This window comes from Etheostoma spectabile, chromosome 17 (genome assembly GCF_008692095.1).
Source record: "Etheostoma spectabile isolate EspeVRDwgs_2016 chromosome 17, UIUC_Espe_1.0, whole genome shotgun sequence".
In the NCBI taxonomy this organism is placed as follows: domain Eukaryota; kingdom Metazoa; phylum Chordata; class Actinopteri; order Perciformes; family Percidae; genus Etheostoma; species Etheostoma spectabile.
The window spans coordinates 8,379,052-8,392,076 of NC_045749.1; the positions used below are offsets into that span (position 1 = coordinate 8,379,052).

Sequence of the window (13,025 nt, forward strand, 5' to 3'; positions counted from 1 at the left end):
AGAGTGGTGACTGAGTGTTGATCAGGAGAAAGCAGAACAGTCCTGCTGGTCAGCGAGTGGCACTTACACCTCTCCTATTTTACATGGGCTTCAGACACTGAGGACAAATATGTGGACTTTTGGAAGCTTGGTTAAAGTCTTACTTTGGTGAAGCTGTTTCAGGCCTCTTTGATAGTCTGTAATTGAGTTTCCCAGCTGACATGCATAAACCAATTAACATAATATCCCTGTCCACCTTTGTGGCTGGAAAGGTCTTTTAGCAGAATAATTCTCCACTGAGCAGTAGATGTGACTGCTGCAACGTGCTTCCTCTGCTTCACAGTAGCTTGTACATAGACAGTTTGTTTCACCCCGGTACATAATTACATTTTTAAAAATGCACCAGAGAAGTATTTGTTTTATTCATGGACCCTGGTAGATAGTAGTATAACATGACATCTAAACTATATGTTAAAGCCCATCTTTAGAGGCATGTATGTATGTGAAAATGCTGTCTTCATTGCTATTCAAGAAAACCTAAATTTGGTTTGAATCACACTAGATCCACACAATACAGAGCCGTGGTGTCTGTCTGCTGCACATGAAGTTCCCGGTCTTATCAGTGGGAACAGATGGAGAGCGTCCAAGTGAGAGACTCAGTCTGGCTCCATGTATGTCATAAGTAAGAGAATGACCTTGGCTGAATCTCAACTGCAGTTCAACCATAAGAAACACTAACTTTCTGTCCTTTTCCCTCTGTCTTTCTGTATGTCTGTCTTTTTGACTGTCTCTCTCACACACACAAACTGCCTTGCTCCTACACATTCCTGAATGCAGTGTTACAGCTGGAAACAATATACTCCTCTGCACCATCAATTCATAAAAGAAGGCCATTTGGAAGACATTCTCTGAGGCACAGAGGCTCTTGCTGAGCCCTTTCAAGCAGGTGATCAGATACTGAATCATTTGTAGCAGTTAACCCCAGTGGGATGAAATATTTGCTGCAAGGTTAAGATGTTGAGGAGCAGACTCCATAAACATTCTTCTTCAGTCTAAGCATTCAGTGAAGTCTGAGCCCTATTTTTTATCATGCCCCAATGGAACCTGCAGCTCTTAAATCAAGCTGACACTGGGTATTTGAGTCATATAATATAAATCACAAAATGCATTAATCAAGGGGAGTTTTACTGTTTAGTTGTTCTCACTTTGCTGCACTAACAGGGAAAGATAAACAGTCAGTGAAAGCTGATAGCAAGTCTTTTCGGCCAATACATTTGAAGAGCCTTACTAGTAGATTTAAACTGGACCAGAGCTAGGTAAGATAAGGGGCTCCATTTACTGTAGGAGTAAGAGAGAAGTGGGACTGTGAGTGAGTGAAAGTTTAATGAGATTTGCAGTGTTTAATCTGAACCATCCAACCTATCATGTTTTAGTTGTTGCCACTGTGGATTGTGTCTGTACCACTGTGGCTGTGTGCTGCAACGTTGGCCTGAGGAGGCTGAAGACTCCTGTGTTCCTCATTTAGTACACAGGGAGTCACCAGTTGGTTATTTTCACCTGGAAACAATAAGTTTGACTGTGGCATGATGCATGCAGAGGTTTACCAGCTTATGGTAAGTTCATACTTAGCCTCTTTATGACAGAAGTGCTTATTAAGTGGATATTTACATGTATGCATCAGACTAGCAAACGAATTGTAAAGTTGAGCTAAGTTGTTCTAAATATTTACACCAATTAATTGGTAGGTGTAACTGTTAGATAGCTAACTGAGCCAAATTAACGTTAGCTTGCTAATATATTATCTGTTTAGAGATACAATGCAATACGGTCAACACATCTGACTTAATAAAATGTTGTTTGAATGGGGAAGATCTGAAATCACATTTTACAAAACTAACACACCATACCTAAAATAACAAAACATTATGCCATTCATGTTTTATAATGACCTAATAACATCAGCTTGGTTAGCATGGTCAGATATTTTCTACTCATTCTAAACTGTGTGAACACAACAAAACATATTTCTTTATGTATGCATATATTAGAGGAACAAAGTAACACCTCCATTTAAGAGCTGAAAAGTTAATATAATATTTCGCTACAGCATATACACCCAGTTGCTGCCTAAGCTGCCAAAACTGCCTCCTAACCTGCAAGTATAGTAGATTTTATTTTTGTTAGTGCAGGGAATTGTTGCAGTGTTTTGTGATTTGCCCTTGTGCCAGATGCCTGGGGTATGGATGAATATTCTCACATGTAACAAAAGTTTTCCTATTAAACATTCATTTCTTCTCCTATTCTAGTTGCATTTTGAAAATGAACACTTCCAAGACATTCTTCTTCAGAGAAATTCACTGTGAGGCTTAGAACTAAAGCTTATATAATTACTTGACCTTTTATCTGTTACTTTAAAGCAGTGGCCTTCACATATACAGCTTGGTAATGAGCTATTGTACTTTCACATTCACTCTCTATCTGGATAATTACCATTTCATATTATTGTAGGAAAAGCCCCCTCATTCATAGGGTATTTCATGCAAATTGAGACTCAAATCAAGTAAGGTTGCAGATTTAAAGTGAAAACTTGAAAATGGTAATTGTCTTGTTCAGTCCTCCTTATGGCTCACTTGAGAACGCCCCTGCAAACTCAGCTGAAATGTGGAGCAGATCGACCAAGTGAGGTCCATCTTTTTATAATTCGTTTCATACAATACAAAGAAAACAGTTGTGGATTTTTATTTAAATTAGTTTGGTCTTCGTGAAACTTTATAAATGTTAGTGTTTGCAAAAAACGTGCCATTGTGAATCTTCCTCGGCCTGAAATATCATCCAACCTGCCATTAAAAGAGCAAAATATTTCCTCAATTGACCTTTTAGGTGTAATTTGTAAGTGTAACATGAAAAAGAGAGTAGCGTGTTCATTTGTTTCACAATACTCAAGGCGTTTGTGAATTGTTTAATTATCGGCACTAAGCTTTTGTCTTGTCCGCTCTGTCACCCTTTTTCATTTACCCATCCAGGCCAGCTATGGCCATATTCAATAAATGCTTTTTCAGTCAGGGAACTGCTCTATTACTTTTGATTATTTTAAATAGCAAGCTTGTTTTTTCTTATACATTCATATTTGTCTCGTAAGACTTGAAGAAGATTTTAATGAGCTCTCATAAGGTCTGCTTCCTTAGCCCCTGGCTAGATCCAGCTATGTGCAGCTCTACTAGACCAAGACTATATAAGGCATGAACACTTCCCAAGACATAAAGACATGCCATTCTTTCCTTTGACAGTGGGGAATGGTAGCTACACTACTCAAGTAGATCCTTGATTAAAACATATTGCACAAAGAAAGATTTTAAAACTGCTGCAGATGGAGAGGTAGATTACTGAGAGCAATATAAGCTATTTGGCAGCAAGACACATAGAAAGATGTACAAATTAGTTCCTGACTAAAGACCTTTGACTCTTTTTTGAGAGGAAAAATGTATATTTTCTGCATCAAAAGAGCAGTCATTTTGGCTTTAATTGTAGTGACATAGTGTCACGATCTTACTTATATATGTATGGTCTACCTGTTGAGGCATGCCCTCCATCATTTCAAATGCTAAAAAGGTTAGTGTGCTGTAGGTGTTCCACTCCCTCATTAAGAAAAATCATCTCTCTTTTCCCCTCCTTTTCCATCTGCCCCCTTGCTCCCTGTCTGCTTCCCAGACGCCATGATCCGGCTGGAGGAGGACAACTGCGCATCCCCAGTAGACACCATGGATACCAAATAGCACTCCGCTGAAAGGTGACCTGCAGACACTTCACCTCCCCAAAACATTTGGTGAGTTAAGAGTCAGAGAATCTTTTGTATTTGTCTCAATTATATATGCTGTATATATATATATATATATACTGTATAATGTAAATATAATAATACATGTTTATTCTGTTTATTATTTTTTTATTTTCAACAAATCCCCTAAAAAGGACCAATTCATTGTTGGTTTGATGTTTTTGTTAACAGCATCACCAGACTTTTATAAAGAAAAATAAAAACCTTTTCTCATCCATGAAGCCAGGGCACCATGTGAAAACATTGGTGCATCGTGTTTGATCTTAATTTGCATGCACATTCCAAGCAGTTTGTTATTTGCATAAGCAAAGACCCATATAGGGAAGCAGTCCTCTGTGACAAGTGCAAACCACCTGTAACATATTACCTGTGGAAACTAACTATCGGCGCCCACAAGTCAAAAACAAAATAAACAAACATAATAACGATAACTGCCTGACAACAATAGCCACAACACCAAAATACCAATTCTACCACACTACTTATAGTATAAGTAGTGTATTATTATTATTGGTATAAGTCTTATACCAATGATAATAATAATAATAATATTAATAATAATAATAATAATGTGCAATACTGTGCAATGTGATCAGGGGCCTAGAGAAATAGCTTGGACTGACTAAACTCAGCACATGTGTGGTTTGATTTAATAAGAACCTTAGAAATGTTGAAAGCATTGTATTAGCGCCACAGGAGAGGGGCAGTTCTTCAGCAACTCAAATGGACATGTGTGTTAGAGCCAGAATTGGAGAGGCTAGGATATTGGTTGTACGGTGTGAATTGCCACTTGTGACCTGGCAGCAGACATGGAATTATCCAGGTTCTCTATTCCCGTGATTTACTGTGCCAAACAAGGGCAGATTTCAGGTAAAAACATAGTGTTAAAAAAATGAAAATAGTAACTCCAGAAGAATACTTTATATTTTCATTGTGAAGTTACTGTATGCTTTATTTATTAATCCATTGCTTCAAATTTATGGCTTATAAGTGGTCCTGCCTCACATAAAAATCTTTCGCATTCACTGTTGTCTTTATTTTCAAATGAAAATAAATGGTAAGCGTTATAAAGCTATAACCTCGTTTGAAAGTAATAAAATTTGCCCCCAAGCCTAACAGGCATGTGGCTGATTTTGTGTGTTCTGTGATAACATATTACCCTCAACTCCTCTGAAAAGTTACTCTCAAATGAAGTAGCCTTTGGCGAGAGTGCCTTTTTATGGAAATGAGGTTTGCACTGAAGCTGTGATTGATAGTTGACTTGCATTCATAGAGGACCTCAGGCTATAATCAATGCAATCTATGTAAGTGAAACTAACACAAAAAATCATTAACATCAGGTAAACATGAAAACAATTATAATTTGTAATAACTGGCCAAAGGCAAGGCTCATTTGTCATGGAAGAAACAGGGGCATATGTACAACATACAGTTACTACATACAAAGTTCAGGGGATTTACAGTACATCTGTGTGTATGGGTACAACACCAGGACTGGTTAAAAGCATTCAAGCATTGGATAAAATTCATTCAGCGTGCATTTAATTTGGCTTCTCAGTAACGGCAGGCATGGTTATACAAGAGATGTGGGGAGCACATTTGAGCGTGAGTGTAGGGAGGCTTAGATAAACCATTTCTGTCACCTAATTTCTTGAAATATGATTACCTGTCTGAAGTAATTTTTGTGTCCTACACTTCTTTGATATGATCTGTTTCAGCTGTTGGTTACAACGTTAGATTGTATTGGACTTTTACTATGTTTAGTGTCAAATTGTCAATAATGTCAAATTATTGATTTCAGGTTTAAAATGCTTTAAGGAATTTAGTTAATCTGAAACCAAAAATTGAAGGAACTTTAGGACAAATTCGTCACTGTTATTTGTTACTTAATAAAGTCTAGATTCTAGTTACAAATTATATTTTACATTTTTATCATCATTAAAAAACCGAATGTTTGCAGAAGAAGCTACTCCTAAATACCGCATGGATCTAAAAGCATCATTCAGTTCAGAAAACGCTCATGCTCCTACTGGCAATTACAGAACAATCCTTGACAAAGTTAGGAGAACTCTGATATTACAATTGCAAATACACACACACACACACACACACACACACACACACACACACACACACACACACACACACACACACCACACACTAAAGTAATTTTTGAACCACTGCAATGTTTATTTTCTGTCTCCTTAGAAACTCTCCAGCTGTGGCAAATTAGTATCTCAGTCTACATGAATAGTTTTTCAATTTAAGATAAAAGTGTGTAAGCAGTTTTCAATGATGTTTGTTTTTTAAGAATGCACTAATCATGTTTTTTTTACCCAAATCATGATCCAAGTCATTAAATATTTAGTAATTATCCATCTGTAATACCAGAGTTGATGATTTTTTGTTTACATAACACAGCATTACTCTAAATACTAATAAATTAGATGTACACTACCGGTCAAAAGTATGGGGCCACTATCAATTTCCATTCCACTCGATGTTAGACAGATTACCAGCTGATCTGAGTGGGGGCTGATCTTTAATGCAATATCTACATTGCCCATTACAGCAACCATCATCCAATGTTCCAAAGGCCCATTCTGTTCACTAATCTGATATCTTTAAAAAAACTAACTGACAAAACATTGGAGAACCCTTTTGCATTATGTAGCACAATGTAATATGAAAACTGCTGCGCTGGTTAAAAAAACAATGCAACTGATCTCAACTGGTATTCGTCTATAGGAGTGCAATGGAAATTTCGAAGTGACCCCAAACTTTTGACCGGTAGTGTATGCTAAAAATTAGTAAAACACCTTGTTTGACAGAACCATTTTTTTCTACACTTAATTTCAATATGCTTCCCCCACATGTTTTTACACTTACTTACCATTTGTTAATCAGTAAAAACACTTGAATTGGCTAACATATATTTTGAATAATGTAAGTGTCTGTACTCCTTTGCTCTGTATAGTTTTAATAGCATCTGTTTGGATCTGTTGGTTAAGGGAGGTTTGGACAGGATTTGGACAGCCTCTCTGTCTACAGCACAGAAGTTCAAATACAGTTTCTCAGAAATTGCAGCACTTGAAAAGCATGGTAATCATGTCAAATGTTGCTGAAATTGAGGCAACGTGACTTTTTTTTAAATCTTTACTCTCTGCGGTCAGTGTGTCCACATGTCTTCATTGAAACGGTGGCTGCTGTACTTTCTCTCTATTGTTCTCTTGTTCATAAATCAAACTGTATTTTTGCAATAGTTAGAGTGTTTTTACAGAGCACAAAAGAACATTTTAACAGCTGTGCAATGGAATTAAAACAGGATCTGATTTAGATTAGCCTTTATACAGCTGGTAATCTTTAGTAATTAGCTAAGTGAGTATTTGATGATCTTACTGATCGGTTTGTGACATTTCAATCTGGTGAAGAATAATGTATCCAGTTGTTGCAAAGTGTAAATTGCATACTTTATATTAGAGGTTGGACATCACTTTGATTTCCAGCAATTGTGAAATTGAGCTGTGTCAAGGATTATTGTAATAATTATATTTTCATAGTATGGAACATCTGGCAATTTAACTCAAAGTAAGATTGAAGACCCACAGCTGTTTCAGATGACTTTTATCTGGGGTCTGAGCTCAGTGGTGCTGTGTTATCCTCGCTGCAGTATGCAACAAATAGTAATAAATCATGTACTTTGTACTGTTAACCATTGAGTGATAACGAAACCCTATGAATGGCCATTGAACTGTTGCAACTGTTTTTTATTTAGTAAAAATGTTTGATTATTATTTGCATTGCTATTCTCTTGTAGTCTTTTCTCACCTTCACTCACTTACCCATTGAGGTTTGAGGTGGGGGATGGTGGCACATATTGTGTTGCACGTAATGAGCCTAATTTGGTTACCTTCCATATTGCACAACTCTTTAGCCAAGTCCCTTTCCTGCACTTTACCAGCTCATCCACTGACTGCTTTGTCCAGATGCAGCTTTGGCTCAAATTGCTGCCTCTTTCTGTCAATAGGTTTGCTCCAAAGCAATCTTTCTTTTCTAAAGATCCAGATGTCCTGCTGCAAAAAGCTGCCCTATGCTCAGCAATAATACTCTATAGCTTTTGTGTACTTGTCCTATAATGTTTGGGCACTTATTATGCCTTTTGGGCATCTCTTTTTAATTTCTTCACTTGTTTGACCCGCACGCTCTGTGCTGTTACCCAGGCTGCTGCTGTTTGACTTGGCAAGTGTTTTCCAGTACAAAGCAAAACTACTAAGACTCTTTTTCTAACCTCTCTAACATCTTTTACTTAGATATTTTGGTCTCGTAAAACAGCATTAGCCAAAGGAAACATACATTGTTTATCACCACACCTTTATCTAAGAGTTTGTATAAATTGTGTACCCTCTGTTCCCTGTAATTGGTCATCTGCCTTATCTCTTAAAATGAACTTTCTTATCTACAGCTGAATCATAACACCACATCATAAGTTTTTTTCCTGAGCTAATTATGTAGGTGTTCCTATTTTATCCTTTGCCATTCCTGCTTGCCAGGTCTTTATATGTTTTTAGCTTCCATCTGCATCAAGTATTGTGCAGTTTGTGTATGGGAACCTTCTTAGTTCATGAAAGTGGGACAGCCTTTTCCACACCCAACACCCACTTTTATGTTGGGATTATCACATAAATATCATTACATTATGCCTATAGTGAAAGCTAAATGGGAAATATTGTGCTTTGCTTATCTGAACGTCTTGTGGAAAACACCTACACATGCCTTCCTTCTCTTTTTTTCATTTCCCCCCTCCCCAAAATTCCCTTGTTTTGTTATCCTTCCTATTTCAGTTGCCAGAACACACAGTCCTATACCTGCTGGAGACAGTGTCCAGATGCATCTCTCCAAAACTTTCTCCTTAGGCAAACATTTTTCTGTGGTGGCTTTAGATTCATGTAGTTCTTCAGTCAACCCCCTGACCTGTAGACATGTTATTCTGCGGACGTGGACTGCAATAGCCTAACCTCAATCTGTGCATGTTTGCAATATTCAATACAAACACCAGGCCCTAAAGGAATTTTATTGTATACCTGCTACACATTGACTTCTGTTTGCTATAGTGGATTTAGTTGTGTTTTTACGGGTTATGTTTATACAACGAAATATTTTGTCAAATATATATATATATATAAATATAAATTTGACAAATATTTTTTGGCAACATAACTTGGGAAGTAAAAGCATTTATTCGACAATACACTACCATTGGAATCTGAATCAAAACTATATCTATATTATCTAGCTTCTTTACGTAACAACAGGATGTCATTTTAGTCTAAACTACCCATTTAACAAGCTCTATAGTCCATTCTGTTTAGTACAAGCAGGACAAATTATGGAATTCTTGTCAGGGCACTGCACACAAAGACATTTAGAAAAACATGTTTTTAAGGAGTCAATTTAAAGACAAATGCATAGTGTAGTCACTTAATTAAATTGTATTAGCTCAGGACGACTATCACACTAAAAGTGGTGTTTTAGCAGTAAAGGTTATTGACTAGAACAAGGAATCACAAGCTGGTCTTACACAATTCCAAGCAGCAGCTTATTGTTTAACGGAGGAAAAACGTTTTATAGTCAGTGTTTTTTAGGCTTTAATTCTGTTTCTTGATTTTTAGTTTAATTTGCCAATCTATCTGCTTCTGTTTGGTTAAGAATAATATTGCTGGTGTTTCGGATGGATAAAACAGGGAAATAAAAGTTTGCAACATGAGAAATTGAATAGGAGCAGTATGGCTCTGTGGATGGCAGTGCTGTTAGTTGGTCCCACCACTTTGGTCAAGATTGAAATATTTCAAATATCAATATATTTCAATATAGTCATATTAGTGTAGTTATTTGGATTACACAACCCTGCAGGAATTTTTATTTTTCAAAGTCAATGATTGAAATCACGGCTTGGGTCATAATGGTATGGTGATAAATTGGTAAACCGTATCTACCGAACACTGTATCATAGGTAGGATGACTTATTACATCTTCCGCATTCACTAAGCCACAGATAGACAGTAAAGGATTAAGACTTTTGAGCTGAGCATCCTGAGGGATACTTTTTTTCAGTCAACTCTTACAAACAGATGAACAATCCAGTGTTTTATTCACAAAGGCTTTCAAAGAGCAAACCAGACCAAACACAGGGGACGTCATGTTTTTGACATATAAGTCAAAGCCAATAAACATACTCATTAGTGAAGCATTTAACGTATCTTTCCTATTCATTCCTCATTTGCTCCACCTATTTCTGAGCGGAAACAGAATGTATATTCTCCTTATCTCAAAACACAGTTATCTGTTCATTGTACTTTCCTAACTTTCTGCTTGGTGTTCACTCTCTCTTACACCTGCACCCTCCCACTCCTCTCTTTCTTATGCTCCCTTTATTTTTCTTTCACCAGGCCATCCATTATAGGCAGGGTATCATTTAGAAGCTGGTCCTGGTGTAATGCATTGTTTGCGGTATAAATCACAGATACGGCTTCTGTTTGATAAAGACTGCTTATAGAACAAGGGGACATCTGTCCTCTATGGACCCTTTCTCTGCTGCTGTGCTGCTCTGAACTGAAATGAACCACATGTTGAACACTCACAGGGATGAAAGGGATTTGCAAACTGAAAGGGATTTTTCTGTCATGTTCCCCTTAACATGACAGAAAAATAAGATTGTTTATTTAATATGTAATGAACGTATTTGTCATATTTAACTTAGAATTTCAATTTATTGTTTACGTTTGCATACAAAGGAAGCATCCAATTTCTCATGTGCTTTTCTTTTAACTCCCATTAATCTACTCACCTTCTGATGCTAACTTTTGATTTGTTTACAACTCTAGCTTCACTTGGAACCAAACCTTTCCCCTATTTTTAGGTCAAGGTGGCCAAGGATCTGAATTGATGATTCTGGCTTTAATTAGTATAGCCTGTTTTAGTGATGTCAGCAATTCTTTACAGGCTATGCTAATCTGTGCCAGAATCAGCAATGCAATTGGGACGGATGCATTTCTCCATGACGTACATTAAGGCCATTAATTGCACTGTTGTCGTTCCTTGAAGTTTTCTTTTTGTTTATTACTGGTTTTGAGTCAATGCTTTGAAATATGACAGAGCAAAAAATACCTCCTCAAGATGGATGGAGCTTGATAAAGGCTGTCTTGTCAAGGTGCCGGCCTGCAGAGAAGATATCATTTTTAATTTCCAGAATGAAAAATAAGAGCACAGAAGGTCTATGCCTTATGTGCTGCAATCAAGTGGCCTTTTCTGAGACATCCACTGGGCAACAACTTGATGAGTGTAAATGTCAAGGATGATGTCATTGTTTTTGGATGAGGCGGATTGATGGTGTCAAAAAGTAAAGACAACACTGGCTCCAGTAGCTGCTGCCATGTTCAGCTGGTGTGATTTTAATTAACCTACACTGTCAAAGGTGCCTAACCTGTAGAACTATAATATAATAGCATGCCAGCACTTTCAAAGAAGCCATTTTCTCTGCAGAAGATCGTTTGACCTCTATGATGATAAATGCATAATGCTGTGTCCTGTTCTTAAAACACATGGAGAATATATAATCAAAAGCTTGGTAAAGTGTCATTCTATTGTTTTCATGTTAATTTTGTTTTATTTTGTTCTGTTTCAAATTGTAATTTTAAGATTAAGATTATTGTCATCGTCATTACACTCAATTAGTTACCTCGTAATTTAGTGTTTTACATTGTCAGTGGCAGATTCAAATGTCTTGCATATGCACAAGGGATTCATAGAAAGTGATGCATGCACTTACTGGAAAAAAAATGTAATGTCAGGTTATGATATCATCTGTAAGAACAGATCATTCGTTCCCAGGCATGTTGAAAACGACAACATATTTGATTTGATAAGTGTAGCTGCACAGATTTATAAAGACAATATCACATTTTTTATCAAAGCTAAACAGAAAAGCTGCACCCAGTAATTGATAAATATGTCTTTTTGAATTTAACTGGGACTTTCCCAAATCAACCAGAAGTGAACATTTAAGAATTACTCTAAGAAGTACTCCTGGCTTTTGATTACATACTAATCTGATTATACTGTACATGTTTATAACTAAACATAATTTATATAAACTAAAATGTTTTGTGCCTGTTGCATGGTGCTTTAACTCTGGGAAAATGTTTCCTTTGTGTGACATGACTGCTACAGGGGTAGAGCACAGTGTGCATCTGAGTAATACTGAGATACAGGTAAGCTGACTGGAAACCAGGGCTCTCAGGAACTGACATTCTGCTGTGGCCTTTGATTGGCAGGGGAGCAAAATGGCACTAGCATCTGGAGGCACTTGGATCAGGCCTTGTTAAAAATGCAGACACGCCAAGACAGATGAATATACACATGTGAACACACACATTTATGCACACATGCATGGAGTGCAACTGGCCTCGCGCTAACCCTCCCTCTGCTTTGTCTGGCTCCAAGCAGGAATATCAATCCACCTGTGTAGGCTTCACTTTGAAGCAGCCGAGAGAGGAAATGTGCTCTTATTAACATAATCACCACTGGAGCTTTTCTCATGCACATCCTTTAAAGCTTAATGTTTTAAGGAATTTGCTATTAGACATTATTTAACTTTCAAGAGGCACATGATTAAGTTCTGCTGTCTCTCCATCTCTCTCACACAGACAATTTACTCTGAATTTGAAACATGCTTGAGACTCATGGTGATTGATTTTGGTATCTGGTATATTAGTCTACTGCCCACTGTGTCATGTTATCTGCATTTATATTGAGAAATCATCTGTCTTCATGGCAGACAGCAGATTCCATCAATCTTGTCCAGCCATGTTTAAAACACTAATGTGCCTGTTTAAATCAGACCCACAAAGCATTCAGCTTTACAGAAAGCCAATGATTGTATTACTCCCTCTGTTACATCAGCTTAGGCCAAATCATGGTTAATGCTCTCCATTATCTATTTCCCACTCTGGCTTTAATCCTTGTCTGTCTTTTGTCTCCTCAATTAGGTCATCAATAAATCAATAATGATTAAATGCATTTAAACTTTAATTTAAAGGCATTATTAGGACAGAAACACCACTTTTAAGATTTACTGTTTTAAATTTTTCGGTCAAATGGCCTTTTGGGAGTGGGAGTGCTAGGGGCACTACTATGATAGCATCAAAATCGCCAC

The 13,025-nt window shown here is 37.1% G+C and overlaps 1 protein-coding gene across 1 annotated transcript in view; it reads left to right on the forward strand.

Moving 5' to 3' along the window:
• Positions 1-13,025, forward strand: part of chrm3a (cholinergic receptor, muscarinic 3a) — an 84,076-nt gene that overhangs the window by 25,384 nt on the left and 45,667 nt on the right. Inside the window, exon 2 of the mRNA XM_032541653.1 lies at positions 3,688-3,802. The gene's annotated coding sequence lies outside the window, so the exon portion shown is untranslated. The remainder of the gene's footprint in view (positions 1-3,687; positions 3,803-13,025) is intronic.